We start from the raw sequence: 27,749 nt of genomic DNA, 5'->3' as shown, positions 1-27,749 counted from the left end.
TTACTACTCAACTCAGTAGGCCCACACTGATTGGTTCTGTTTTGCCTATTATGCCCAACAAAAATGAACACATCAAATGATATGCATGGAGTCATATCCCTGAAGACTTAGATTAGCACTTGGTCATAAACTAGGAAAGGGCATCTTTTAATAAATAGCTATATGTGATGACATAGGGTGTGTCATCACTCCTCTGCTGACCATAGGAAATGGAGGAGAATGGTGTTTCAAAGAACGTGAGGTTTCAGTTACAAGAGCTGGAGAATGCAGTTTTCATATAATTCAGATTTCAAAAGGTCAGAATATTTTGTATGACATTCCATTCAAACTTTTTGATCTATAGTTTCAGGCCAATGAAGTTTCAGAATTCCAGTAAATATTACCAGCATAAGCCTTTACACACAGATCCCGCTATCCGAAAATTCACTTATCCGCACGTAAACTATTATCTCCAAACCCCCTATATACTCTGCAGATTGACCAATCTGAAAATCCAACTTCCTTACTTCCTCATTTGTTTGTGCTTTGCTGGTCAACAGCAGCCATTTTCAGGCAGAAATCAAGGAGGGGGATGTGGGAGCAAGATCTGGTTAATCAGGGTGCAGGAGAGATCAAACGAATCAGGTTTTTTTCATGCGTCTCTCTTTTGCTGTTGAAAAAACAGTGAAAGCAGTACAACAAATCCCACATTAGAAATATTTCCATAGGAAATAATGGAAATTGTGGACTTGTTATGCAATACTTGCCTAACAAACAGTTTCCACAGAACATATTGTGTTTGGTAAGCAGGACCTGTTTGAACTGTGGAAATTCACACCTGAGATGGTCAGAAGATGCAGAGGATCCTGTGGTCTATTCCCAATTCCTTAAGCCTGGGTGAGGGATCAGACATGTGAAATCCACATCAGCTATAAGCTGCATCTTAGTTAAAGGTAAAGGGACCCCTGACCATTAGGTCCAGTTGTGGCTGACTATGGGGTTGCGGCACTCATCTCGCTTTATTGGCCAAGGGAGCCGGCGTACAGCTTCTGGGTCATGTGGCCAGCATGACTAAGCCGCTTCTGGCGAACCAGAGCAGCACACGGATACGCCATTTACCTTCCCGCCGGAGCGGTACCTATCTATCTACTTGCAGCTTGACGTGCTTTCGAACTGCTAGGTTGGCAGAGGCAGGGAACAAGCAGCGGGAGCTCACTCCGTCGCGGGGATTCGAACCACCGACCTTATGAGGCCATAATTAATAATCTAATTCTTTCTTTCTTTGTCAAATTATACATTGTGGATTTGATAAAAATTAGTTTCACCAAACTTCAATAAACACAAATTCCTGGGGTCCAACTCCAAGATTGTAAGCAATTAGCCTTCATTATTTCACTCTTAACATTGTATGACTGGTGTGTTTCAAGTAAGAGAGCATTGTGGAGTACAAAGCCATAGAGCGTAACATTAGTACAAGTACAAGTACATGCATGAATGCAATTAAAATAAAGTATTATACTGCCCTAAATCAGAGGTTTTCAACCCAGCTACATTCTTTCTGCGGCATCCCTGTGGGTTCATGTCACCCCTTGCCTGTGGTGCTGGCAGCATCTCACCCTTTTTTGAACACCCTCCCTTGTGGAATGTTCCCTCAATCTCCTCTCCCCTCTCCTTGGGAGTCCTCTGGGCAGCCGCTGCTGCTGCCCCTAGTTTCTGAGCTGCCCCCTTGCCCCCAAAGAAAGATGCCTCCTCACACTCCTCCCAGGGGCCTGGGATTTGTCTGTCTATTCCCGACAGTAAGGGCTAGCGAACTGACTGGCTGGGCTCCCTCGCCTGCCTGCTTGCTTACTCCTTGCCCCCTGACCAGCCTCAGAGGAGCCATTTGCCTGTGAAGCTTGTAGCCAGGGCTGCCACCAACAGCCACACAAGCCTTTGGGAGGTAGAGATGCAAGAGGGCATCAGAGAAGGGAGGGAAGGAAAGAGGGACAGAGGCCACTGTTGCCCACAGCACCCCTGACCGTCATTCAAGACACCCCAGGGTGCCATGGCACCCTCGTTGAAAACCACTGTCCTAAACCTAAAAGGCAAAATTGCAAAAGCAACAGAGATGCTGTCCTTGAAATAAGCCATTTTCTCCACACTAGCCGTTTTACCCAAAGGTATGAACAACTTGAGGGAGGTGCTGTGGTCTAAACCAGTGAGCCTACGAATTGCCGATCAGAAAGTCGGCGGTTCGAATCCCCGCGACGGGGTGATCTCCTGTTGCTCTGTACCAGCTCCTGCCAACCTAGCAGTTCGAAAGCATGTCAAAGTGCAAGTAGATAAATAGGTACCGCTCCGGAGGGAAAGTAAACAGCGTTTCCGTGCGCTGCTCTGCTTTCGCCAGAAGCGGCTTAGTCATGCTGGCCACATGACCCGGGAAAAACTGTCTGCACACGAACACCAGCTCCCTCGGCCAGTAAAGCAACATGAGCGCCGCAACCCCAGAGTCGTTCGCAACTGGACTTAACTGTCAGGGGTCCTTTACCTTTTTATGAACAACTTGAGATAATTCTGCATGTTTTACTTTACTAAGTAGTTCTGGTTATAACCACTATTTAATTACACCCTAGGTTAAGACAACTTTCTGTTTGAAAAACAATGCAGATTGTGAGCTCTAAAGGGAATGTATTTGTTCCCTACTGTTCAAGACATCTATTCCTAATTGACAGCTCCAGCAAAAAGTAACATAGCATGAAAATCCCTGGGAAAAACAATAAGATGCAAAGAACTCTGTGAAGCTAACCAGCAGCTTGAAATCAATAACAACTTCATAATTTGACAAAGGAGATTAAATGATGCTGTGCAAATTACTATCAGCATTCCTCTAGCAAATTCAATGAGGTGATAAAGGCAGGATATTATGCTGACAGATGCCAAATGCTTTACATTAAAATACTGGCACACGGAATGTGGTCTTCAATTCTTGTTATAATAAGCATATTCTACTAGAAGACTAAAAATTTGGCCCTCAAGTGCTTTTTTCCTTTAAAAAGAGGAGACAAGAAAAGATAAACTAGTAGTAGTAGCAAAGGAAACCTAAGATCATACATTAAGTAGCAAACGAAACATTAAACATGTGTCAGCTTTGTCCCTTTAATTTTATCCTTTTGGGATTGTTTTTTAGAACCAACACACTTCTCTTTAACTTATTTTATTCAAACCTCTAAGAACTACAAACAGGAAACTTGTGAAGATTAATTAATGAGGCAAGTTGAATTGGAAAAGGGACATGAAACAAGTTGCTGATGCAAACCTAACTGGGTAACAGAAATCCAGAGGAATAAAAAAGCAAACAGAACCCAATAAAAATAACAATCACTAAAAATATATATGTACAATGAATAATCAATAAAGATCAGAGTATTTTCAAGGTTTCTATTTAGAATTTTCAAAGCGCAACACAGATTATTTATTTATTAAATGATCAATAACCATACATTCTAAATATGGGTAAGTGTTCAGAATTAAAGGATTTTTAAATACAGGTGTTTTTACTTTTTATTGCAGGGTTTCATTGATGGAAAAATGAGTTTCTTTCATTTATTGTGAATGGATTATTTCAGTAAGAGTAGAAAAGTTTTCTGTCACCAGTGGAACTTCAGAGATTTGTGTGGGCATCTCATGGGCAAGGTATTGTTAATTATTAGCAAATTTGTCATAAATTTTAAATTACTAACAAATTTGTCATTAATTTTTGTAAACTGTTTTCTTATAGCCATTTTCAGTAACAATGAGTGGTGTGACAGCTCCAATGACAGAGTAAGAACAGGAAAGACTAACTAAAAAGAAACTCAGTCGATTTTGCCATTAATTTTAAAGTGTATACACTGAGTACATTGCCCATATTTACTTACTGAAAATAGATCATATGGAGTTTTACTCCCCTATTGATGGGTCTCCCATGAGTACAGACCAACAGATTATCTGTCATCAAGATCTGTAAGAACTGTTGACAAAAATCATATTTGATGTAAAGACCTCAGACTTTTCTTTAACATTTGCTACATTACAGATGAGCTGAGAGTTAAGAAGGGCATGTATAAGAAATGGAAGAAAGGGGAAATCACAAAGGAGGAGTATACACAAGTAGCCAACAGTTGCAGGGGGGGAGTCAGGCTGGCTAAAGGTCAGAATAAGCTCAGGCTCGCAAGACAGCTTATAAATAATAAAAAGGGTTTCTTCGGCTATGTCTGCAGTAAGAGGAAGAACAAGCATGTGTTGGGTTTTCTGCGTGAATGAGACAGGGAAAGCTAATGCATGACAGAGAGAAGGCAGAACTACTCAGCACCTACTTTGCCTCTGTCTTCACCGAAAACAATGCTCAACCTGGTGATAACCGAATAAATGATGCAAGGAGGGAGCTGCTGCCCAAGATAGGAAAAGAGATAGTAAGCAAACACATTGCTACTTTAAATGAATTTGAATCTCCAGGGCCTGATGAGCTGTATCCAAGGGTACTAAAGGAGGTTGTGGATGTAATTTCAAAGACTTTGTCTATTATCTTTGAGAAACCCTGGAGAACAGGTGAGATCCCTACAGACTGGAGGTGGGCAAATGTTGTCCCTATCTTCAAAAAGTAGAAAAAGGAAGACCCAAGTAACTACCAACTGGTGAGGTTGACATCAATAACAGGGAAGGTCCTAGAACAGATAATTCAGCAGTCGGTCTGTGAGCATTTAGAAAAGGAAGTTGTGATTACTAAGACCCAGCATGGGTTTCTCAAAAATAAGTCATGCCAGACCAATCTGATTTTTTTGATGGAATTAAAACTTGGTGGATCAGGGAAATGCTGTGGACATAACGTATCTTGATTTCAGTAAAGCTTTTGACAAAGTCCCCCACAATATTCCCACGAGAAAGCTGGTAAAATGTGGGTTGAATGAGGTAACTGTTAGGTAGATTTGTACCTGATTGACTGACCGAACCCAAAGAGCACTCATTAATGGTTCCTCATCATCCTGGAAAAAAGGGTAGTTCTTAAATTCGCAAGCCGATGCTTTGAATTTGATTTTTCTACAGAGATCTGCAAATTTTTGCTGCATCTTTTTGAGGTTGTTGATGATCCCATGCCCCACCACCGTAACTCCAAGCCGGTGTCAAAAGCAGGGGTTGTTAGCAGAATTGTGTGCTGCTATTTGTACTAGAAGTCAGTGAGGAAAAAGCTTAACTCATTTTGTGTCTCTTTACCTCAATAAGAAAGGCCTGTCTAGTCCAGCATACTGTTCCCACAGTAGACAACCAGGTGCCTATGTAAGCCTGAAAGCAGGACCTAGTGCAACAGTACTCTCTCCATTTGGGAATCTTTTACTGCCTACAACAATAGAGGTAAAACATAGCCATATCCTCCATGAATTTTCCTGACCTCCTTTTAAAGCCACCCACACTGGTAGCCACAACTACATCCCATGGGAGCGAACACCATAGTTTTAACTATGAATTTTTCTTTTCTATTAGGTGAATGTGTCACTAAAAACCAAAATAATAAAAACTGAAAATCATAAGTACCTCCAGATTTGCTCTCATGTATGCAAACAAACAGCAACACTGCTGGGAGAGAAATCTTAAGAATTAGGCCACAGTAATGCCAAGAGGGCATTTTCTGATGCATGCTACCAAACAGTGCCATGCAAAGCTTCAGAGAGGCACTATACAAAAACTATGTAATAGTCTTTGTGATGCCAATACTATTTGCTATATTACATGCTGTAATGTCTGTCTATGAAGTTGTAAGTAAAGATTTATTGAGCTGATTCCATATTGGGTATGTATTAGTCAAGATTAAAAATTCCAGCCCTGTTATAGCAAAAACAGCAGTGAGTCTTTTGGCATCTCAAAGGCAAGAATAATAATTTTTGTATATGCTTTCATTCTGAACTATAATTTATTAGTAAACTTGATTCTATTCAGTTAGGACTTAAGACCAAAGTTCTGACTATAACTGGGAAATAAACTTAGCATACCTTTTTATATTTTAGCTTAAAATGTCACAGAGAGTCTAACATATTCCAAAGCCTTACAATTTCCTTTTTTAAAATAATATTTATTACTTTTAAAACTTACAAGGAAAAAAGGAGAAGAAAAAAGACAAGAAGAAAAGACAAAAGAGAGAAAAAGAAACAAACAATACAATACAATATATAAACAATACAAAACACAACCTTAACACACTAAACTAAACTAAACAAAACAAAACAACAACAGTTTAAAAACATACACCATACGACTTCCGGAGGCGGCGCGAAACGGCAATGGCGGTCCTCCTCTAGCGCTGAGGGGGAAGCTCTGCGGAATCGGGTCGTCCGCTACGGCAAAGCGGAGACCCGCACCGAAAAACCACAGGCAGCAAGAGCCTGTGGACGTGGGACTCGGCGGGTGCCGAAAGCGACCCCCAAAACGTTGAAGAGACCCCGTAAGGAGCCTCGGATCGCGGAGGGGGCTGCGGCGCTGTGAGTCGATCGCTACTCTGCAGAGTGAAGCCGCGCAGCTGCTGTCGGTGAGCGCTGACCTTTTTTCCTCAAAACATTCGGAACCAGAAGCTACAACCCGTGAGAAAAGAGGGACTTTTTACAATTGGACTCTAAATTTAAGGAAATTTGGCTGAAAGCGGAGAGACGTTAAAAGGAAGTCCGTCTTCCGCTGCTATTTAAATTACAAAGCAAAAGAGCTGGAGGAGTGGAGCTTTTGTAGAGGCTTTTTAAACCATCTGATTTGAGCATCCACTGAAACTACCTTTAGACGAAGAAATGATTCATTTATTGGACTTGCTTTCTATTTGAACTGTGTTAATTTTCTCCTGTGGGAACTACAAATTTGGACTGAGAAACCCAGGTATTTGGGCTGCCTAAAGAACAGAAGAACTGTCAGTTTGCAAACTTGGCTATTGTGTATCTGGATCTGTAACATTCTGAGCTTTTACAGACTTGCTACTTTGAAATACCAGTTAGCACTTGTCAGAAACAATGTTATGTTACTAATACCAACTCTGCTAAATACTAGTTTGAAGGTCCCGGGACATTAAAATCAACTTTATTGATCTTATTTGATCTGACTTCTTCCCTCAAGACATTTCAAGCCCCCTCTAGAGGATTTGGGACTAATAGCAGTGACATTATTCTACTTTCTCTTTCCTTTCCTCCTGTTTGACTGTTTATCCCTGGGCTGCCACTTTCTCATGGGAACAACTCAGACTGACCTTGACTTTCAGATAACTTTGGAATGAGTGGCACAAGAAAAAGAGGAGCAAGAACCAGACAAACAACTTTAACCTCGGCCTTACAGACACGTAGATCATCTGTACCTATCTTACCGTCGGCAGGGGAAGAAGAAACTGAGCAGCTACAATTGGAAGATATGGCCTCAGGAGCAACTGCTTCAATTCTAGAGAAAATTTACGAAAAGTTGGAATCTTTGGATAAAAGAGTAGAATCTTTGGACAAGAAAGCAGATGAACAAACAGCCAAGATTGATCAAAATACAGCCTGCTTAAATCGAATAACTGGAAAGGTGGCACAGAACGTACAAGCAATTGGGCAGTTGACTGAGGACACTGTAGAAAATCGAAAATTGGCTGAGGCTACTAGTCAAAAAGTTGAAAAATTAGAACAAGAGGTAAAGCCACTCTGCAAACAGGTTGGAGAGCAACAGACGTATTTATCTATGATAGAACTACGGAATCGGGAAAATAACTTAAGGATAAGGTCAATACCAGAAGTTGAAGAAGGGAATCTAACTGAGTTCCTGACCAAAGAGTTTTCCAAGTTCTGGCTTATAGAGGAGAAGGACTTTAAAATTGTGTCAGCCTTTAGACTTGGAAAACTTGCAAGGAAAGACAAGCCCAGAGATTGTTTGATAACTTTGAGATTGAAGGAGGAAAGGGACAAGATTTTGGGCCTACACTACGGAAAGTCACTGGACATTTTGGGCAGAAGAACTGAAATTTATAAAGATATTCCGAAACAACTGCTGGACCTTAGATCTGAATATCCTGAACTGGCCAGATTGTTGAGGAGCAACTCAATCATCTTTAGGTGGGAATTTCCTCAGGGATTATCCTTTACCTTTAGAGGGAAGAAGGTTAAAATCAAAACACTGGAAGATAGAGACAAATTTTTGACTGCCTACGGAGAGGACCTACAGAAAGGAATTGAAACACCTTTTGGGCCTGGAGCATCTGCTGTACCTACACCCTTGGACACTGAAGATCCAGAGAAAAAGGAACCACCCCTTGAAAAATAGCAGATTCATTCAGGATGTCTCTGCAACTTCTGAGTTGGAACATAAATGGCGCCAACATTCTGGAGAAAAGGAAAAAAATATTTCATATTTTGAAAAAAGAACAATTGGACATTATCTGTTTGCAAGAAACACATGTGACTAGGCTACACAGAAAAGTGCTAATAAATAAAAGATTAGGCCAAGAATTTATATCCTCGGACCGAGTGAAGAAGAGAGGAGTGGTGATCTATGCAAAAGAGAGCCTGTCACCTAAATTCCTTTTTAAAGACGAACATGGAAGAATATTGGCAATTGAGATACAACACCAAGGAGAGAAGCTTTTGATATTAGGAATTTATGCACCAAATGAGGGGAAATCAGAATTTTACAAGAAGTTGCATGAGAGCGTCCTGGACTATCTGGACTATGACAACATCATCATGATGGGAGACATGAATGGCGTGGTCTCAACCAATATGGATAAGTCTCAAAACCAAAATGTGACAAAAGATGGCAGACTACCTAAGACTTTTTTCGAATTGACTGACAATATGGACTTGATTGACATTTGGAGGACAAAGAACCCCTTGGGAAGAGAAGGAACATTCTTTTCTGAAGCCCAACTGACATGGACAAGAATCGACCAAATATGGATATCTAGAGGTCTGGCACCTAAGACCAGAAAGGTGGAAATCTGCCCAAAGACCTGCTCCGACCATAATGCGGTAAAGATGGATATGACACTATTACCAACCGGCTCCTTTAGATGGAAAATGAATGACAATTTGTTTAGAGATCAGGAGATCATTAAGAAGGCCCAAAAAGTTTTGAAGGATTATTTTGAGATAAATTTGAACACCTCGGGGGGAAAAAGAACTATCTGGGACGCAAGCAAGGCCGTGATGAGGGGGTTCTTGATACAACAGAACGCTGTAAAGAAAAGGACACAAAATGAGAAAAAAGACAAGAAGAGGATTGGAAAAAAATTAAGATTTATTTGCAAAAATATTGTAAGCTGTATGAATGTTAAGCAGGATGCTTGATTATAAACAATTTGGCACCATTAAAATAGATGAAGTGAAGTAGGAAGATAAGTCAAAATGTAAGAAAAAACAAATTTTTTGGATAACTATTTGGCTAAATTTAATTTTTTATGGAGTATAACCAAGGTACCTAAAATTTAAGATATAACATTGGAAACTAGACAGTAAGGCTGGACTATTTTTTTTAAGTGAAAGGTAGGGGCGGGAGACGTGAGGAGGTCCTAAGAAGATAAGAAAATATGTCATGTTATGTTATAACTTTGTTTGTTTTGTTATATTGTAACTTAAAAATTTCAATAAATATTTATAAAAAATAAAATAAAAACATACACCATACCATTTCATTACTCTATCTTTCATTCCCTTATTTCAACGACCTCCTCTCACCTCCCTTTTTGTATTCCACTTCTATTAATTGTTTCAGCAATTTCTTTCCATCTTTCTCTATTTTTATCATATAAATATCTTAACATATTTTTAACCTTATTTTCCATTAGTACTAAAGTACTTATTTATGCTTAACTCCTTATAACATTTCTGCTAAAGCCATAAAATTTCATTCCAACAATTTTTCTAACACTCATTAATGTTACAGTATTTCTATGTATAAACTTTAAACTTTTCCAATCTTCTTCCACCATCTCTTCTCCCTGGTCTCGGATTCTGCAAGTCATTTCCGTCAATTCCATATAGTTCATCAACCTGGAGATCTTCTGTCCGAGGCTCTTAAATCTTTTCCAAGTCCCTTCTGCAGGTCTTCTTCATATTCTTTGATACTGAAAAGCAGATCTCGGGGAGACCCCAGCCCAACAATGCCCCCATTCCCTCTCGACAGGCCAGCCAACTCTCCACAGCTAAAACCAAGGTCCATACAATATTTCAGGACATGTTTCAGAATTCCTCCAGATCCAAATCCAATCCCCTCCAATACCCTCCTGACCCAGATCCAGGACCCAAAGGTCAGTAAATCCCTGCTTGAAAGGGTCTATCCAACCTTCCTTCTCCAGTCCAAGCAGGGCTCCGATCCTCAAATTCTGACTTTTTCTATATTCATTCATAAAAGGCTTCAACTTATAGTCCTCAATTTGCCTCTAATAGCCTTACAATTTCTTATCCATATCACATGTGTGGCTTATATGTGTATGCATAACTCAAATCCAAATGGGTTCTAATCCATGAAAGCCAATGCCAACATAAATCTGTTCATCTGTACCAACAAAAGATTCTGTTTTGCTTTTTCTGAATGTTACTGTCTTACTGAATGGCAAGGATAAGCAAATTGTTTTTAAAATGCAATGCTATGCAATAGCTCTAGCCAAAAAAAAATCAGCCTAATTTCTGTAAAGCACAACTTTTATTTGTTTGTTTATTTGTTTTATGGGAAACAACTGTGAATGGATGCTGAATAATGACTGGGAGAGTTCTGTCCTTGTATTTGGTTTTGAGTTGCTCTATTGGTTCATAATCTAAAGTACAACTGATAATGGACCAAGGTTTGAGCAATAATGATCTGTCCATCACCTTTCTTGTTCAAATAGAAATGCAAGATTCCAGATGCTCAGTAAAATTTACTTCTATCAAACTGCTTGTTTTACTTCCATCCTTTGTTTTCTCTCCCTGCATTTATTCTTGCATTGAAAACATGTTTGGTGTTTGTTTTAAAATTCAACAGTCATGTCCTTTAAAATGTCTGACTTGAGCACAGTGACACATGCCTTGGTAAGGTAAGGTAAAGTAAAGTAAAGGTAAAGGACCCCTATGGGTAAAGATGACTATGGGGTGTGGCACTAAACTCACTTTTCAGGCCGAGGGAACCAGTGTTTGTCCACAGACAGCTTTCCAGATCATGTGGCCAGCACGACTAAACCACTACTGGTGCATGGAGGACCATGACGGAAGTCAGAGCACATGAAAATGTTGCTTACCTTCCTGCTGCAGTGATACCTATTTATCTACTTGCATTGGTATGCTTTCGAACTGCTAGGTTGGCAGAAGCTGGGACAGAGCAACGGGAGCTTACCCTGTCGTGCAGATTTGAACTGACGACCTTCTGATCGGCAAGCCCAAGAGGCTTGGTGGTTTAGATCACAGTGCAACCCACCTCCCTCTACATCAGGCTTCCTCAACCTCGGCCCTCCGGATGTTTTTGGCCTACAACTCCCATTATCCCTAGCTAGCAGGACCAGTGGTCAGGGATGATGGGAATTGTAATCTCAAAGTATCTGGAGGGCTGAGGTTGAAGAAGCCTGCTCTACATGCCTGTGTGCAAACTAGACCATTGTGGGAAAGTTTTTGAGTTTTCTAAAAGTTGACATTTTGCTTTCAAAACTATATGCTTGACTGACCTCTTACCCAAAAAGTTCATTTCACTTTACAAAATATTAAGTAGGTAATAATGCTATCGTGTTTTACTAAAATGCCACTAAGTCTTCTTAATTCTACTGATCCGGCAGCAATTAAGGAACTCTGCAATATCTGGACTACTCCTAGTCCCTAGGATTTCTCCAAAGCCTGTTAGATTCTTCCCATTAAATTTCCTCTATCACTTGCCTTTTACAGAAATGAGCTCATTTATTTTTATTTTTTACTACTGTACTGACCCACCCAGAAGCAAGGGCAGAATGGCAATCCAAACATCTGTTCATTCAGGATGCTGCATAAACAGCAGCAATACTGTTTATAAATAGCATAATCTCTATTTTTTAAAGTTTCATTCCGAGTCACCTTATCTCTAAAAAGAGAGAGCAGAAATAGAAAGGGTCCAGAGACAGGTGACAAAAGCGATTAGAAGCCTGGAGAGGCTTACACATGGGGAAAGATTTAAAAGATTAGGGCTCTTCATCTTATGGAAGGAGGTGAAAGGGAGGAGGCTTACCAGAGATATCAAAGCTATGAAGGACAGGGGGATGATTACACAGGGCAGGCACTTTCCCTTCTCACGCATAAACACACAGCCCTGAGAAAGAAACAAAGCAATCTTTGCTCTCCTTTGTCACTCTGAAAATAATAATATATGGTATGGAGAATAGTAGAGAACAGTACCCTCAGCCTTGGCTGCTAAAGCCTAATCACTAACAGAAGCTTGAGTTTGATACTATGGGCTTTCTGAATGCCCTGTGAGAACCTGGAAGCCAGAATTCACTGGTTGAACCCAGTTGGTCAATTCAGTTTCATCAATAGAAAAAGGAACCAGCACACAAATGACTTATTGGTCTGGTTCACACTATCTACTAAGCCAAACTATGGCTTAGCATGAAAAAGCAAGCATGGTGGTGCACATTTAAAAACTCACAGCCACCTTACTCCTCTCCCCTGGTCCTGCTGAGATGCTACTGGGAGCTAAGCCAGTACTAAGTGTGAACCCTATGCTGTGGGGTTTGTTTGTCTTGCTGCATTCCCTGTTGGCCATCCGTCCAAAGGGTCACGTGTGGGTCATGTCCAAAGCTAAATTGGGTTGTGGGTATGGTCACCTCACAGTCACTCTCTTACATACATTCAAACCACAAAAACATACATGAGTATCCCACACATGGGTGAACGTGGAAATGCACACGGTTCCTTAATTTCTCTAAATTATATAGCCAGTAACATAACATTTTGCTGCATAAACAAGCCACTTAAGAAGCCTAAGGATCTGGGTGACCAGGGTTCAAATCCCCAGTCAGCGATGAAGCTCCCTGGATGATCTTGGGCCTGTCACTGTCTCTCAACCTAACCAACCTCACAGGATAATATGGAGTGAGGGAAGCAATGTACGCCACCCTTAGCTCCTTGGAGGAAAGATGGGATATATATCTAATAAATAAATAATCAGCTATCTTGAGAGAAGTAGGGGGTGATGAGAGAGTTGGCAACTTTTTTGGGGTGGGGGCTGGATTTATTGTTGCACATTTTTTAATGATGAAGCTACTCCAGCACTGCTCCTCCAACTTCCCTCCTCTCACACAATGGAACTGTGACTGAAATGAAAATTTCAAGCACTGCCAATCACCAAACACAGCACAAGGGAAGAGCAGCTGGCAGGAGTGGCTTCAAAAGAAGCCAGAATGGGCTGCAAGGGGAGCAGGGCACCACCGTGGCTGTCCCCAGACCACTTACCCTGCCAACCCTTATTTGAAATTCTTAACACTGCTTACATGTCCTTTGGGCTTCTTAATCGATTTTGCTGCTGCCACTGCAACACAGGCAAAATGACAGGATGTTCAGGGAAGTGGGCGGGGGGGAGAGAAGCTGAAGAACATAAAAGCCTTCTGGCTCAAATCAAAGGCCCATCCAGTCCAGCAACCTGTTCTCGCAGTGGCCAACCAGATGCCCAGTCCTCTTCAAACATTATTTAAGGTCTAACCTAGCCCAGTCCTCTTCAAACATTATTTAAGGTCTAACCTAGCAATGAAACTCACTAAATGATTTTCTCTCAGCCTAACCTATATCGCAGGTAGTTGTGAGGATAAGATTGGGGGGGTGTTAAAGAATCAGGTACTGTACACTGCCTTGAACTCATTCATCTGCCTTGAGATGAAAGGAAGGATATGAAATGTGATTAAATAGTCCCAAGCTATTTGCAAACAATGGGACAGTGCAATTATCTCATAGTTTCTTAATAATATTATGGCAAGTTGATTCTGCATCATCTCAGCCACGTAGTCCTTAGTCTCCTGTTTGAAAAGAACTAGCACTGACCATCTGGGATTGTTGAGAAAACTGAAGAGAAACATTATTAAAACAGCATCCTGATATACTAAGCAGTACATTTATGATACCTTGCACATTCCACTTCACATCCAACAGATCACTTTTAATGCCATAAGTCTGCCAATTTTCAGAATTGGCTTATAAATCGCCCACTCTTCCTGTATAAACAGCTGCTAAGTTTTTATTGCCAGATTCACTGGAAATTATAAGAATTCCTTGCTAAGAAGATTGAAGGCCACTGATAATTGTCTCTTGATCCCAAGAACAACCTTATAAACAAGCAGATTAAATTTGACTTCTGTTAGTCACATTTATTTTCACACTTTTGTAGTAAACTTAAAGGATATAGCAATCTTAACAACCAGTTGAAAAAACAAAAAGCAGAATGAATCATTTGGACTATTTAAAGAGAGCTTTTAGTATTTTGCTGTCATGTCCAAGGCAGATCTATTTTTGATGTAAGGGGATCAGTTTTAGCAGGAGTATGCAAGCATTCAGTGAAAAAAAGTGCTTTGAGGTGAGGGTTATCATCTGGAAGCACTTGTGGCACGTTTGTTACATTCCCCACTCCTTAGTATCATTTTGCCTTCTTGTAGAAGACAGACCTTTACAATTGAACTGAAGAGCTCACATTTTTGTAAACATGCAACATGAAAATAAAGCTGGACAGATGGACAGCACACACCCTGAAGCCTACACTACCCTTGTTTTCCTCATCATTGAATAGGCAACACATGTTCAACACAGCACTTCAGCAGCCACTACTGTTCTCGGGGATAAACAGGGGGCATACTGTTAGGCACAAGATGCTCTGGGCAAGAAGCTAACCCAAACTTCCATATCCTCTTCATGAGAGTTATCAACTAGGCTGAACACTAACCTAACCTAACCTAACCTGACCTGACCTAACTGGCTTTAACCTCAACTTTATGTTTTAAAATTATACCTCCACAAAAAACTCATTTGTTGTAGACTGATAATAAGCTATAAAAACCAAGGTGGGATTTCTTGAGCAGCGGTGGTCAGATTTCAAGATTTCTACTAGAACCCCAAAATCCACAAACATATGCAGAATAGTGGCTCAGATGGACATAGACTGCAAATTAAAAAACTCTGAGCACACAATTAGCCCAGGAATTTGTGATCAGTATCAGAACCAAGCTCACAAGCTTATTCTGACTAATACAATAATTCTTTTTCATCAATATAATTTGGGATAGAGGGAGATCAGCTTTTTAGTTGTTGGTTATTAGAGAACTTAAGAGTCAGAAAAACTTGCCGATCTGAAGGAATGGGTTTCTGTGCAGTCAGTCTGAAACGGGACCCAAAACCCTGCAAATCTCCCAGAGATCTATCAAAACGGAAACACTGAGATAGCTTCTTATCTGAAGAAGTGTGCATGCACACGAAAGCTCATACCAAGAACTAACTTAGTTGGTCTTTAAGGTGCTACTGGAAGGATTTTTTTTTTTTTTTACTATGGCAGACCAACACGGCTACCTATCTGTAACTGAGATAGCTATTAGTCTTCTGTAGCATGACAAGAAATAAAGACTGCTGTTTGCTTTCTCCCCACCCCTTAGCTTCACAAAAAAGAACGGTAAATCTATAGACACTACAACTCCCATCAGCCCCAACAAGCTGCTGCAGTCCCAAAACATATGGAGAGCTCCGAGTTGGACTCAATAGTCCCTATATTTTGTCACTTGCAGCCCTAGTCTCAACATCTGTAATTCAATGCAGATGGTTAATGGATCTGAAATTTACCATGCTACCAACAGAAGGCAACCAATCAATAAGTTGTTCTTCCACTTTATTGTGAAACACAATAGTCATCACCAGCACTGAGAAGTCACCACAAAGGAGAATTTCAGTTATGCCAATAATGCTGCCTTCTACAGCCATATATCAAGGGTTTTAACACACGTATTCCACAGCTGAAACAAATGAAGTGCTATTTTTATGCCCCTTCTGTGTCACAAGAGAAACCCTTGTACTAATGCAAGTGATGTTAAGAAAAACAGCAGCTCACAGCTTTTAAACTAAAAGCCACCCCAAAAATGTATTATTAATCCCTGTGTTCATATTGCAATTCATTTTATCCCTGAGGATTCCAAACTGCTTTACACAAATGTTACAATCATGCCTTTGGGATTCCCTGTTACTCCTCCCTGAGAGAACAGCAAGAAAGCATCGGCTTTCTTTTCTTTTTCACTGCCAGAGCAGAGGAGCTGGTGATAATCCCCTCCGAATGCAGTATTTAACACCTATCAGGTAGGTGACAAGTGCTGCAGTGTAAGGAGGATTAGCACAGTGCAGCCCTTTACAGTGGAGTGAAATTCGCTGTAAGCAGCAGAGTGAAGTTGCTATGGTCTGACCAGCACTAATCAATACTCCCCCCCAATCTTTCTCATACACACACACACACACACACACACACACACCAATATGTATTGTCTTGAAAAATCTGTGCATCACACAAAGAAAATGGAAGGTTAAGGTGATAAAAGCTAGTTAGCACGCTCTCTCTCTCTTTCTCTCTCTCTCACACACCACACACACAGATAAATTGATGGATAGAGACAGGTATCAAGTGGAAGAAGTGTTGCATAATAATGATTAACAATCTCAGTTTAATCAGAGGTATCTTCAAACATTCACTCACATTTGTTAACAGTGACTGAAGCCCATTTAACACCAGAAATTCCTGGTCCCGCAACAAACGCAGCCCAGTCCCAATTCAGCAGCTGGGAACTTGAAATGCTATGCTATGTGATTGGCTGCTGGGCTTTCACATTATCCTGAAGGCAAGATAATAAGAAGTATTGGCAATCCCTATGGCCACAGAGGACTGATCCTTTTGAAGAAAGACAATCAGCATAAAGTAGGTGTTACCATACCAAGGAACAATGTAGAACCAATTAGCCCAAAGAAACCAGGGCAGAGATTAAGCATCACTAGGAAGACACTGGCTATATTATAATGCCCTAATTCAACCCCATTGAAGTGTTTGGCTCCTTAAGTGATCTGAGTTATCTGGGACACCCAAACTAATCCAGTAATTCAGATGTATTAAAGGTTGCATCCCAAAAGGCAAAAGCTATGGGTAGGTAATATTGACTTGCTGTTTACACCTCAGGCAGCCCCAGGTCCTCTCTCAACCTCTCACCATTCCATCCTTTCAACATCTGATATCAACAGATGGGACCTCCCTGCAGCAGCAGACATGAAAAGTCAGAGAAGGATGGAATGCCAATGGCATAGTTGATCAAGTGGAAGTGAAGCTGCAATTGGGGAAGAGGAGAAAGGTGGTAGCAGGCATTGCCAGGTCATCAGCAACTGCCTGATAATGGAACTGGGCTTTAGTACTAGAATGTTTGGGTCTTTTCTCTCTTAGGCGCCAATAAACTGCAACCTGTTCTCGCCCAGCAATGCATGTTTCTCCCGCTGCTTCTGCCCAGTTGTCCTGTTGTGGGCATAAACACCATTAACGTTGTCTCATGTGCTAGATGTGGACACAGTTCAAATGTCACTCCCTTCCACCAGGCAACTAGGTAGAAAGATTGAATCAGTCACACACACACACACACACACACAGAGAGAGAGAGAGAGAGAGAGAGATCATTCTTAACAACCATCAGGTTTTAAAACTCCTGTACAGAAACAGCAAGCTTGAACACCTGTTTCAAAAATATTTATAAAATAAATTAAAAAGTAAATTCTTTTCAGACCTCAGGGGGGCACTCTTCACCCAAGCCATGATGCTGGGGCAAGTTTCAAAACACTGATTTCCAGGACCTATTTGAGATTCCTGTGTTCTGCTGCCTAAAAGCTAGCCAGACACAAGAGACAGATGAAGGCTTGCATTCACATGTTTAGTTGAGGCTATTATAATCCACAAGTCCTCTCATGTCTCTTCCAGTACCTGCCTTCATCACTCAGATTAAACCAAGTCATGAACTCTTCCCTGTGCTTGTTTTTTAATTATCAGGTTTGTACAGCCATGCCCTTAATGATCACTTATCCAATCAAATAAAGTCTAGAGTTTGTGCATCACAAAATTAATTTTAGCCAAAACACCAATTTAAAACTTAGTTTGCCCATGGATATACATGGTGGCATGTCACATCTGCAGCATTTCTTGCAGAAAGCCTTCATATTCCCATCAGTTTTAAACTGAGTAATGATTATCTAGTCAGAAGTAGGCTGCATTCTTTTATATATTAAAGCTAAGTGTACTCCCCTAAGGCTAAGGGTGGGTATAGCAATCAAAAGCACCTTAAAGATTAATGCTTCAGAATTTAACAAACAAAATAGGGGTGTACTATAAAAATGCCCCATATTTCTTTATGCCCCCAAATTATTGAATATGTATGTGTATAAATATGGCCAAAGCCAGTTCACAGCCCCTTTCTACTGACTCTCAAGCCCTCCCCCCAAAAAAGCCACATTCTCATATTTTAATTACTGCAAAGCAGTTTAAAAAATAATTTGCTAAAGTGTATTGCCTTTCCCCTCAGCTCATATTTCACCACTGTTTCCCACTCAAACATATCCATGAACTCTGCTTAACACCTGGGCATAATTCTGCTTCACCATGTTGTGCTGTCCTCTGGCACTGAGAGCACTTGACCTCTCCTGCTCTGTTTGTGACACTGTGGCTATGCTTTTCAGAGTGCTGCAGTAACCAGTATTTTGTCAGCTGAAAACTGATGTTCCAATATGACGTTCCATATACATTGGCCATATCTTATGGTCTTTGGTTGTAAAGTTTCACTCGTTTTCAAAAACAGGAGGTCAGCAATTCATGCAGTCAGTGTGTGGCCTTGACCCAGCTCTGCACAGGTGCTACCATCTGCCTCCTGATCTTGGTCCCGGAGGCCAGATCCTAGCACTGTGATGTTGGTGTTTTCCCTTCCCAGTGGGGGAAGCTAGTTCTTTTAAAGGGGCAGCTGGACTCTTTCCCCTCCTTCCCTTATCCTAGCAGGAAATGAATTTTTTGAAAATGTCACTGGCTTTCCAATGATCTTTAAGTCATATACCACCCAGTGTGCAGCTAATAAAAGTGTTCTCATCTCCAACAGCATGGGAACTCGTGCAGGGATGGCTAAACAGCTTTAGCATTGCTCTAACTAAACTGACTACCAATAGTTAATTATAGATAAACCACCCTGGGGTGGACATCATTATTGGAGACTGAGGCCTTATTACAATTTTCCTTAAGTCTGTAAAGAATCAATTTAGAATAAATTGAAATAGGGCACTTATTGACCTGCAACAGCAGCAGATAATCACTAATACATACACCTTATAATCGGCATTTTAAAAGTAATTAAAGAAGTGGCATATCATCCCTGCTGTTGAGCAAAGATGTTATTAGAAACCAAACACAGCAAAGTCTCATCATAATATCGGGTTTACTTTTGCAACATAGGCTTTATGAGTTTGTTTTTTAGTGCAAAATTATTCATTTCCCCCTCAAAAATGCAATTTACTTCCATAAGCATCAGATTTCCCACCCCACCCTGTTCACACAAAGCACACCAGGTGAAAGCACCAAGAAATATATGCTTCAAACGGCCCAGTTTTCAATTTTCAAGAAGTGAGAGAAAAGATACGAGTTCATCATTAGCAAAAGCCAAAAATTCTTTCAACGTATTCAGGATAATTAAATATTTATTTCCTGTCTGTTCTGGCATTAGAGTTCCTGAGCTAGGAAAAGATACTTAAAGGGCATCTACACTATAAATGTAGTGTACCAGTTTAACTGGCGAGATGACAAAAATTCTGTTAAGAGAGCCTTCTCTCCATCTCACTCATCAACCATCAAAGACATATCACAAGTTTCCTAGAAACAGGGTTATTCTTAAACCAACCTGGAATGTAGGTATGCAAGACCCTGAATTCTTTTCCAAATCTTCATATTAAAGTTTATTGTCAGAAGACTAATCACAAAACATCTGCATGGGCTTCCAGATTATAATATTGTCACAAACTGCCTGCAAGAGCTGTATTTAAAAAGGTCCTACAGGACTCCTATAGGGTCCACTGTAAGCATTAAGAGCAGGAACATTAGAATAATAGGCTGGTTTTAATGCTACTTAAGCATTTTTCTCTACACACAACACATGCTATTTGTTTTGCTGGGCCATTTTGAAAAGGTCAAAGAAAATCGGGTAAAGGATCCCTGATCCACCTTATCTTGTGAACAAACAGAAGTTCTAAAAAGGAGTATCACGTATAGAATACAAATTCCTGTATAAAATGCATTGTGTACAGTGAGCATCGAAATGCAGCTTAATAAAAAGACCAGAACAATAAACACTGAAGCCCTGGACAAAGCAACAAGGTGAATTAAAACAATTATAATAAATTTAATATAGTATCTCTTCCTATATTTAAACTATTTTTGCACCTCAGATTCACATACAGCTTTCATAAAGGATGTGTAAGTGTTCAGAAACAAGTTGTCCACTTTCCTGCCAAGAGAACTCAATATCATTGATTAATAATCACTAACATTCACACACCTTACCATAGTCATCTCCAAACAATTTTGTTGCAAATGAATGCCAGCAGAGTATTGCATTTTAGCTTTAATCATGCATATATGCCACTGTATTATAATCATCTGTTTAAGCATTAAAGTAATGCAAGTTTGTTCTCTGTTCTGCAGGGAACAAATTAAATAAGGTGCAGAATTTTGTAGAGGGAAAGGATTTCTAATAAGAGGCTGATTTGCTGCTGTATGGTATCTGCAGTTATATTTAAAATGCATGAAGGTTTGATGACATCTCTCCCTGCAAAGTTGACAGTATAAAGCTCAACTAGAGGGTGGCTATGGCAACAGCAATGGGAATAAAGAGAATGACGCTGAGCTGCTTAAACAGATACTCAGGATTTTCTTTGTTTTCATTCATAAGGGAACAGATAAGCAGGAGACTGGAGGTGGGGGGAGGGGCTTCTGGAAGATAAAAATATTTAAAGAGTAAATATAAGGAAAGAGTATTTTACTATATAGATAACGTGGGCATGTGTGCACACACACACACAAGTACAGTATGTTCCACTTTACAATACAAACCCAAAAAGCTTTAGAGAGATTCCACATTATAGCTTGTAGTTTCAGCCTATCAATGTGCTAGGCTGCTTTATTATCTTCCATATTACTTTCTCTACCAGGGGGTAAATCTGTTGTTTTATCTTTAATATCTGCAATATGTTTTCCTCTAACAAAAGGACAGCACCATTATTTCTCTTTTCTCTAACACTAAATGTGTTTTGGATCCTAACGCTATGCCAAATACTACAAACTAAGCTGCAGTCATCTTCTCTTTTATTAATTTCTCTCCAAAGACAAATCCAGAAAGGTAACGCCGGAAATTTGAAGTGAGAATGATTCTACTTCAAAGCAGGAGAGAGCAGTAATCTACAAGGAAAAAATGAAACTCTGCAGAAGCCTATCCAAGTGTAAAGTCAGTGTACTCTACACAGTGTATATGCTTAGTGTAGCATCAAAAAAAGAAAAAGCCTTAGCAGACTCAATGCAGTATTAATAAAGTACTAATCCTTTTGCCTGTCAGAGCTGTTATCATTGCTCCATGCAAGTGAAACTATTAGTATGCTTTCATCAGCAATTTCTAATGTAAACTTCTGGAAAACAATGACCCACAAAGTTAACGGGTAAGGAAATTTTACCATAGCCGATTAGCTATTCTTTAAGAGGGCATAAATACACTAAACCGTCCTCCCTGGCACATGCACTTGGTTATGTCAAATTAAATTTTTGCAGCCAAGCCTATGGAAAAAGGAAGTTGTGCCAAAGCAACAGAGGAATGTCCCTGTTTCGCATGAGCACTATTACCTGCACCAAAGTCATTTCTGCCAGGAACCCACCAGTGTTTGCATAACACACACAGATCAACACCATGCATGATTCTCCTTTTTTCAACAGCACTTGAGTTATCTATATCCATTTATTGAGCTACCACGATTACACCACAGTCTTGCTTGACCTGAGCAGGCTTGTCTGACCTGTTAAAGCAGCTGACTTTGTGGATTTGTAAAAGATGAATCAACTCATTTCTTCCGGTATTACCTTATTTTTCGCCCCATAGGACGCACTTCTTCCCCTCCAAAAATGAAGGGGAAATCTGGGTGCGTCCTATGGGGCGAATGCAGGCTTTCGCTGAAGCTTGGAGAGCGAGAGGGGTCGGTGCGCACCGACCCCTCTTGCTCTCCAGGCTTCAGGAAGACATCCGCAGCCTAGACAGCCCTGCGGGAACTGAAAGCAGAACGCCCAGCGCTTCGGGAACACATCTGCAGCCTAGGCAGCCCTGCTGGAGTTCCTGCAGGGCTCCCCAGGCTGTGGATAGCAGCCTGCCGCCGGGCACACCCGGCAGACATCCACAGCGTGAGGACCCCTGCGAAAGTTCCCGCAGGGCTCCCCATGCTGCGGATAGCAGCCTGCCACCGGGCGTGAGGGGCGCCCTGAAGCAGCCCCACAAGCTCGGGGGACGGCGGGGAGGCGCAGCGCCGCCATCCCGCTGTTCCCTGACCGGGCGGAGCGTCCTATGGGACGAAAATACAGTATTTTGTCAGTAATGCAAGATACATGGAAATGGTTACCACAAAAAAATGGATCAAGCACTTGTAGGAGGAACCCTAATGAAGAAGGCAGAAGACCCATCTTGCCCAGCATCCTGTTTCCCTCGGGGGCCAATGGGAAGCCCACAAACAGGACCAAGACACAACAGCTGTAGTTCCCCAGCCACTCATATTCTATGACCGTATAGATAGTCTTATCCTCCGTGAATTTGTCTAGTCCCCCATTAAAGCAATCTAAATTGGTGCACATTGGCACATCTTGTGGCAAGTAATTCCAACTTATTCTTCTCTATGACACAGTATGACACATAGACAACTCCCTCCCGTCTGTCCTAAATCTTCTACCACTTAGTATCATGGGATGACAATGAGTTCTAGTATTTTGAGAATGAGAAGGAGGCGAAATCTGTTAATTTTCTCCACACCATGCATAATATTAAACTCCTCTAAGCCCCCAAAGTTGCAATCTTTCCTAACAGAAGTTTCTCTAGCCCCTTATTTTAGTTGTACTTTTCTTATAAGGGGAACAAATCTGCTTGCATGTGCAGCTATTAGCTAGAGTTTAATTTCTAGCATTCTACTGAAATCTCTGCAAACACAAACGGTGAGACAGTCATAATTTTGGGAGTAACTTCTATTTTTAGCTGAAATGCATCCAGTTAGCAAAAAAACAGCTCCTACTTTCAACCCTTTTTGATAAGCAGACCTAACTGTAGGGCAACGTTTATCTCATACAGAATTCAGGGGGACGGACATACTATTCAAACAAAACTGAAGGATAGTTTGCACAGTTATCATTAGGTCTCACTGTACAGTCAAAAGAGGAGCTGATGGATAAGAGAGACTGCTGCTTTTGTCAAATGGGGGGTGACAATGCTGACAAGAACCTACTCAGATTCATTTAATAACTTCATTAATAATAAAAGGATAGAATAACCACCTCAACTGAATTTTCAGGCACTAAAGGAGGAAATTCCACAAAAATGGGAGTGGGGTTCATTCTGAAAGTCAAGGGATTACAGATTTCTGAGGTAAAGAAATAAAATGTTGTTTAATCTGGAATAGTTATCAAAAGAGCACCATCCTCCACATGTTTACTCAGAAGTAAATTACACTGTGTTAAATGGGGTTTACTCCTACAAAGTATATCAAGAGCTACAGTGGCACCTTGCTTGTCAAACTGTTGGCTCCCGAACAAAGCAGCTCCCAAACTCCGCAAACCTGGAAGTAAGTGTTCCAGCTTGCAAACATTTTCCAGAAGCCAAACGTCTGGTGCGGCTTCCAATTGAGTGCAGGAAGCTTCTGCAGCCAATCAGAAGCTGCGCATTGGTTTTCAAACGGTTCCAGAAGTCAAATGGACTCCCGGAACGGATTAAGTTTGACAACCAGGATACCACTGTATAGCCTAGGTGAGATATACTGTAGAAGAATGCGTACCTCCTCTGGCAAAAATATCAGTTGCAGAATTCCCTACCTATTAATATCAAGCAAGCATCATCAGTATTAAAGTTTGGATAATTCACACTATCTTTCCCTGGAGTGCAATCAAGCTAGCTATTATTGATGCATTATTGTCTGATTGTATTGTATTTTATCTATTAGATTTATATTGCTTTATGAGATTTTATGACATTCACCACTTAGACTCAATGCTAAACCAAACTATGGCTTACCAGGAACTAGCAAGAGTGCTGGTGTACAGGAAGAAAATCGTGTCATTTTGTTCCTCCTTGCTCCGGCCACATCACCAGGAGCTAAGCCATGGTTGGCTTAACATTATATCCAAATCAAAGGTTGTGGTTTGTTTTCCCCAAAAGAAACGACAAGCAGTAACCCAAGAACAAACCCTGGTTACAAGTTGTGGTTTGTTTGGAGTAAGACAAACAAACCACAAGTCCACATTCTCATGGAATGCCCACTTGGCTTCAGTAGCACTTTGGAAACAGGACCAGGGGACAAACCACAAATCCAGGTTCAGATGGAACACTAAGCTAAACCATGACTTAGATCACAATAGCATGGCAGTAGTAGGAACAGGAGAGGAGTGAAGTGGCCACAATTTTATCCTTGTGTTCCAGCATAACTGCTCATTCACAATAACCCATAGTATCATTATGTATAATTATGTGTGAACTAGGCCATTCTTTGATTAATTTATAGAAATGTATATGTCATTTAAAGTAATTGACTGACAATCGGAATGGAATGTGTGTCCATAGCATTCCGCTTTCCAAGGGAAATTTGTTTCAGAGATTCACACTTGGCAGAAGAAGAGTGAAGGCTAGTAAGAGGAATTATTAAAATCCACACCTATTAAACAAATCAACTCTATGAAGATATATGAATTTGCAAAACTGAACTACACTAAAAACAAAGCCCAGAATGATAAGATTTTGCCAAAAGCAGAGTGGTAATAATCAGAGTAGACCCACTAAAAGCAATGGACGTAAGGATGCCTTAGTTGGCTATCACCCTGAGAAAGTATCCTCTTGCATTGATAGCTGCTGTTTCATTATAAATTCAGAGCAGCAGCTAGCATATTCATACACTAATTGCACAACTTCCCAAACTACATTCTTACAAAAATGAAAATACATTTAATATCTATATAGTGATCACAGCAGCCAATAATTTGCCATTTACTGCCATCCCACATACTCAAAGCAACATCTGCCACATATCTGTCAACCACCACCAACTAATTACACCCATGGAACCTGGAGTCTTTTCACTATGAAGTATCTACAAATAAGGTGGACAGCTTAAACATTAAGGTTTTTTACACTTCTTAGTAGTCTATATAACCTTGTACAGAGAATATTAATCCTTGGGCGTTAATGAAAAATGCAAATAGTACCAGATAGAACCAGAGAGAACTGATCTTAGAAAGAAAAGGTTGCAAAATGTCATAGTTTTAACACTTCTACCTCTCACAGAGCATGGCTTGAGACAATACTACTAATCTTGCAACCAATCCTGGTATCTTCTGCTGCTGTCTTCAAATATATTTACTTCATCTGAAATGGAACTTTTGCCATCTTCCCATAAAAATGGCAGAAAGTTAAGGTACATTTCATGTTGTTCTGCACTGGTTCTTAATGTCTGCAAAGGAGGCAAAGGTGCAGATATTGATGATAATCAAGGAACTTCTCTGTTGTGGCTCCTTGGCTTTGGAAATGAGATTGGGGGTAGCAACCATAGCTCGTGGTAGATCATGAAGGTCCCATGTTTTTCACGAATAAGTTCTCAGGTTCAATCCCTGGCATCTCTAGTTTAAAAAGATAAAGTAGTAGGTGATAGGGAAAACTTCTGTCCGAGATCCCTGAGAGCCTCTGCCAGTCAGAGTAAGCAGTACTGGGCTAGATGGACAAATGGTCTCAGCTAAGTATAAGGCAGGATCCTATATTCCTAATTCCCTGCCCTGGGAGAGTCACCTGTCTTACTCCTAAAGACTTCTCCAGACCTTACAGTTTAAGGAGGACTTTGGAATTCTGGAATGTGGTAAAGTTATTTGCTAGGGCTGTTTGTTTTAGGGTTTTGCTCTGTGTGTGTGTGTGTGTGTGTGTGTGTGTGTGTATACACACGCACAAGCATGCATGTGAACAATTTCGAGAACTTAAATGAGGCTAGTTTACCATGTAAGCAAGTGTTCAAGTAAGTAAAAAAAAAAAATCAAGAAAATGCAGACATGTGATTCCTGCTCCCTCACATCACTTGCACTCTCAGAAAAGAAACGCATCAGAAAATCTTACGTTTATACAATGTTATTTTGACTTATCTTTCAAGAGACAGGCTGGAAATCTTGAGGGAATATCCTATGGGAATATCCTAATTCCAGTGTAAGGCTTTATGATGTATGCGGACTAACAAATCAAGCAACACCTTCTATATAGCAGACAGGGTGATAGTGACCAAAAGAGTCTGCAGTCATCCTAGGGCTATGGCAGGCAATCACACAGGCTGCATTTATTTAATTACATTCCTAACCCAGCCTTCCTCTCAAAGGACCACAGGGTGGCAAACAAGATTACACCTCTGGGGAAAGCAACACTAAGCTGCTTTCACGCGGAGGCAATGTGGTTTGTAAAGGTTGACATTTTAGTTAGCTGATACATCTAATTAATTTAAGGCATTGCCTCTTCAGCAGAAAAGGATCCCAAAACAGCTTGTCAGGAGCAGACAATATAATTTCGGCCCTTAGGGTTTCAAGGTAGAAGCCATAGCACAAAAGAAAAGCAGGTTAAGGAGGGAAGAGGAAATCTTGTAAACTCAGACAGCAGTTCTTGAAGTTACAAAAGATTTTATCATGATCAGTTTGAGTCGAAATAGTTTAGGGAAAGAAAGAGCCAAATGTAGTTGGTATCGCAGCAGTCAGTGGTTACCCTGCTTCCCTTCCCTTCTCTAGATAACTATTGAGGGAGAAGAGGACTCTGGTGCAAGCTGGTCTCTCAGCAGAGCTGATGGGAGTGCCCCTGCAGTCCCACCTATCCTTTTGTTGCAGTCTGATAGAATTTCACCCAAACATTAACAGCATGCCTAGTGAGGATACTAGAATCAAGCTGCAAAAAAATAAATTATCAAAGAAAATGCAGTCTGGTGACTGACCTTTGCCCAGCATGAAGAGAAAGCTGCTTCCTTTTCCTCCCAATACCTCCATGCAAACATCCCCGCAATATGGGTTTCAGAAGCATCTGTTGCTTCAATAGTGGTGATGGGACAGCACACTTAAGCACATCTGAAGTCAACAGGCTAGCTAGCTAAGGGGAGTAGGGAGACACAGGGCAGTCCACATGGAATACACAACTCTGTTCTCAAATGCCTTGACACACTCTCAGCCTCTGCCTCCTGGCACAGCTGTCTCACTCAGACTAATGTTAGTGACAGCCCTGAATCCTACCCCTCTTCCAAGTTCCCTGGAGGGCTTTGGGAAAAAGCAGACCACTGGATCATTGGATCAGTTTGGAAGCATGTAGAAACAGCTTCTCTGAAGGCCTATGCATGCCAAAAGATCCATGAAAGGGGTATCATCAGCGGCAACTGCAATTAATAGCTAACTAGGAAGACAAGCAAACATGAATATATACCTGAATAGCAATCACAAGCGCTGAAAGTTTATGCAGATTACAAAGATCTCAATCATGTTTTCTCTTTCCCCCCAAATTGTGATTACAG

General features: G+C 40.7%; 1 protein-coding gene across 12 annotated transcripts in view; it reads right to left on the bottom strand.

The window, feature by feature from the left end:
- Positions 1-27,749, bottom strand: part of PTPRF (protein tyrosine phosphatase receptor type F) — a 462,180-nt gene that overhangs the window by 391,771 nt on the left and 42,660 nt on the right. The window lies entirely within an intron of this gene.

The sequence above is a fragment of the Podarcis melisellensis genome (assembly GCF_964234715.1).
Source record: "Podarcis melisellensis genome assembly, chromosome: 6".
Classification (NCBI taxonomy): domain Eukaryota; kingdom Metazoa; phylum Chordata; class Lepidosauria; order Squamata; family Lacertidae; genus Podarcis; species Podarcis melisellensis.
The sequence above is the reverse complement of the archived record's forward strand: the minus strand, read 5'-3'. Positions and strand labels throughout refer to the sequence as shown.